Consider the following 4,489-nt stretch of genomic DNA (forward strand, 5'->3'; position numbering starts at 1 on the left):
TGTGTGTGTTTGTGTGTGTGTGTGTGTTTGTGTGTGTGTGTGTGGGTAGGGTGGTGGCCAGGGGCTCATTGGTGGGCCAGACGGAAGTCACCTGTGGGACAGATGCAGCCTACGGGCTACAAGTTGCCCATTCCCAACCTAAGTTACTGTATGCTCAGGTACGTACCTTGGTATTAAAGTCATAAGAGAAAGAAAAACAAATGCCAAATGCTTGCGTTTTTGTTTTGTTTTTAAATCACAGACATGCGGCATGGTTAGAGTTGTCGTTTCACAGAGAGAGGGTTGATGGTTTGCCTCCTGCTTGGGGTCTTTATCATGTAGTTGGCACATTCTTCCAATGCACACACACGGGTTTCCTCTGTGTACTCCACTTTCCTCTCACTGACCAAAGACATGAATGTAACTGGCAACTCTAAACTGTCACTAGGTGTGAGTGAGAGTGTAAATGGTTTGTCTCTTTAGTTTCAATGGGGTCCTGTGATGGACCAGCAACTTGTTTAGGGTAAACCCCGTCTCTTGCACACTGACAGATGGAGAGAGACACTAGCTGCCCCACCTGTACGAAGAAGAGAGTGAAGAATGTGGACGGATGGATGAATATTTAATAACTCTTCAAGAAGCAGAAAAATGAAGGAAAAAAAGCGAAGAACTCTTTCTATAGGGATGAATCTAAAATAGTGGCAAGGAAGATGTTAGAGATAACTCATTAACTTAACTAACTAAATATACAAAATGTGAAACACTCAAACCTAGCCTCTCAGTGGGATGAGTGTTAAAATAATATTTTTTTAATATAAGGGATTTTGAATAACCATACAAAGGGTTTGCCACAGTATTTTTCAAAGCTCTGATTACTCTACACAAAGCTGTTTGCCGCACATTCACGTCTCATCTCCCTACACTGCAGAGGATCAGATTAATTAAACAGGCAAGTCCTTAAATTACTTTGTTGTACTTTGTAGATGTCAAATGCTTTAGGGCCTGTTCACATTTGTTTTTTTCGAAAAAACGTTTTTGATTTGTTCCGGGTGATGTGACAGCAGGTGGTCAGCTCTGATGTCTTTGTTCACATTTGGTGGTAAAATTTGTATCCAAAAGCATTTTACAATGTCAATTACTCACGCTGTATGCAGACACACACACAGCCACGCCACACAGAGGGCTGTCAGTCCTCCCAGGATCTCAGCAGGTCTGCTGAAGTTTCTGTAATAGTGATAATACATTCTGCCTTCTGAACTGTATTATTATTTTGACATTCTCGTGATTTGAGAGGCTTTTTTGTCAAATTATCTCTGATTAATCCTAATTACCTAACAGAAGCAATATAAGAGGAAAAAAAGCTGATGCTTTGTGACTCTACAGAGCAAAGACTGAAGGTTTTATTCAGTAAAATTCCTCCACAGCTGAGTCGTGAGCTGTTTTACAGCTTCACTGTGAAGGTAATGTTAGTTCTTTGTTTAATCAGGTGAAAAATAATGCAGCAGTACTGTTGTTCTGTGGCTGACAGCCCATTATAACTGAAGTGAACCACAGAGGATCCAACAGCTCTACAAACACTGTTAAAAACATCAAACTAAAACAAAACTTACAGTACAATGTCCTGTAATCTGCTTTAATAGATTTACAAAAATATTTACCAAGTGTGCTAAAGTTTTCTTGCTCCTATGTTATTTTCTCAATTTAAGTGTTCAGTGAGAAATCCACCAAATTTACACGAGACACCTGGTGTAACCGCATTAATTAGAAACATACGTATACTATATATTTATATGTTTATGCATTATACAAAATCAATGTTTTTGAACTTAATATCATGTTATTCCCTCATAAAAATAAGCCTACAGTATTGCGTTGATTCATTCCTGTAATCCTGGAATCTCCTGTAGCCATGTGGAGCTGCCTAAATACTTGCTAGTACAAAGCACTGCCTATTGGCACAAAGCTCCTCCCTGGAGCTCAGTCTGCAGTTGAGCTCCCGCCCCACAGAGCACCCCTCCCCCAAGTTGTGGAGATGTCCTGCAGGTTCGAGGCATTTAAATAAACTATGATGCAAAGTCAAATTTATTTTTGATGTACACAGCACCGTATTGTAAGAATGATTGTGGTATAGAACTGAAGTACGTGTCTGGAAAATACAAAAAAAAGTTGTTGAGGATTGCTAGTTCGGCTGCTTCTTTGCCTTTTTCTTTTGTTTGTTGTAGATTTTTCATTAAAGAAGCATCAATAAAGTAATTTTAAAACTGTTTATTGGAAAACTGAAGCGATGCATTCTGGGTACATGACGGATTTCATTATTGATGAGAAACGAAAACACAGAGTACAGGAAACTATCTTCACTTCAAAATAAGAGCTTGGATTTTAAAGGGCCTATATTATGTTTCTCAGGCATATATTTAAATACTATACCATAATAAAGTATCTATGACACATTTAGCTGTTATTAAAATGCTGTTTTTTTATGTTTAAATAGAAAATAAACTTATCTTCTCATCACTTACTCTTCTAAATGCCTTGAAATTGGCCTCTGTCTCTTTAAGAACCACCTTCGCTTCTGTCTCGTCCATTTGGGTGCGGTGCGTGTGCTATGATGCAGTTTACTTGGCATCTGAAAATACATTTCCTCAAAGGTATTTTTAATCTGAAAAGAGCTTCACTGAGTGAAAACTAATGTTGAGAGCTCAGCAGCTGGGTTTCACTTTCACTTTGACCCGAGAGCCTGCAGGAGTCATGGGCGGGGTGTGTAGGGAAGGGGGGAGGAGTGGGTGTGCTCTGCCATGAGGAAGTTCAGCTTAAAGACACGTCCCAGAGGCGTTTCTGGTACCAAAAATCGTTTCTGGTCCCCACCTGTCGTTTTGCTCCTCAGCATGGCTTCCTAAAAACGCTGCAAGATTTCTCAAACACACATGAATGAGTCACAGCAAGGCTTTGGGCACGTTTTTTATGAGAGTATAACATTATAACGTGATAAAAAACTCAAAAAAGTTGATTTTACATGCTATTGCCCCTTTTAAAGTTTTCTATGTAGTTGCTCCAGTTGACTACTAGATGTCAGTCTTCATCAGCATAACATCTTTAAATCATTTCTGCGTCTCTAACCCCGTTGGCCGATTGCTTCGACCAATTATGTTATGTATTGAGCTGGAGCGTTTAAACTTTTTTTTTGTAAAAAAAGGAGCTCAGATTTTAAAGTAAAATAAATCAATACATACAAAATTTTAGTATGGATTACAAACGTTAACTGTTTTTGCTATTGCCTTTCTGCTACATAAGCAGACAAAAAGCATTGTGGGAAAACAGAACCCTGACCGAAAGCAACAGTCTGCAAGTATGTATACCTTCTCAGTAAGTGAGTTTATCTGGGAGGGGTGCTGTTGTACAGATCATGTGTGTTGTGATTCATTGACAGCCATACCTTCTGCTGTTCAAGATAAAGATGACTGGTAGATAATTAGTTATTAGTGGTACTGCATTTTAATTTTAGACAGCGAAAATCTCCTTATGAATTATAAAAATTAGTAAGACCGCTAAAGGGCAAACAAAATATTTAGGTCCGCAATTAGCAGATTTGCGCTTTAGTGGGCTAGTTCCAGGCACTGCATGAAGCTATTGCTAAGATTAGCTCTCATTAAGAAAAAACATTATAAATTAATGTCTTCATCAGTTTTGTTTACTTTCAGATATGATTAGACTTCCTCTGTATTCAAATTTGTGCTATGGTGACTTTGTTCAACTCAACACCTTTTAAAACAAGTAACAGTTTATTGTTGTTTTCTGACGTTATTTTCTTCTTCTGAGCTGCATTGATTAGTACTGTATGAGTAATGGGCTTCAATGAAAGCCTAAATGACAAAAAAATCCAATATGCATGTGTTTTTGTATTATGATTGTATGGATTTTTATTAGAATTTTATTTCAGTTATTAAAACCCCCTACCCTCTCTCTCTCAAAAAAAGTCCTAACCTCCCTGCTTTGGTCTGAGAATAATATCATGACAATATTCCATCTAAAAGCAACAATGTAAAGGTCATGATTCTAATGTCACATTCACTGAACCGTTCCCAACAAGCTGAATATGTGTTTTACAAGTAGGCATGGTAGGTTTATACTGTGTAGTGGGAATATTTTTTTTCCAAACTGAAGTTGATAACTTGAGGGATAATTTTGAAATTGACAGAAATACAGACACTATTTAATGCAGAAACCAACATGTGTTTATTCTTTTTCATAATCACCACACAGATAATAAATAGTTATTGCTAAAAATCTGCTCTAAACCTACCTATAATTATTTTTTGTACTCCTGTAGACAAAGTCATAAACACAGAGGTGGTTGTTTCTGTGCAGGTCGAGTCATGTAAGGACAGAGAAATGAAATAAGGTGCATGGCCTGGAACACAGGGCCATGCACCACAGGACACACACACTCTCTCTCTCTCTCTCTCTCTCTCTCTCTCTCTCTCTCTCTCTCTCTCTCTCTCTCTCTCTCTCT

At 38.1% G+C, this 4,489-nt stretch overlaps 1 protein-coding gene across 1 annotated transcript in view; it reads right to left on the reverse strand.

Annotated features, from left to right (window-relative positions):
• The window catches only part of vstm2a (V-set and transmembrane domain containing 2A), a 129,260-nt gene that overhangs the window by 25,060 nt on the left and 99,711 nt on the right, over positions 1-4,489 (reverse strand). The gene's annotated exons all lie outside the window — the stretch shown is intronic.

The sequence above is a fragment of the Austrofundulus limnaeus genome, unplaced genomic scaffold, assembly GCF_001266775.1.
Source record: "Austrofundulus limnaeus strain Quisiro unplaced genomic scaffold, Austrofundulus_limnaeus-1.0 Scaffold12, whole genome shotgun sequence".
In the NCBI taxonomy this organism is placed as follows: domain Eukaryota; kingdom Metazoa; phylum Chordata; class Actinopteri; order Cyprinodontiformes; family Rivulidae; genus Austrofundulus; species Austrofundulus limnaeus.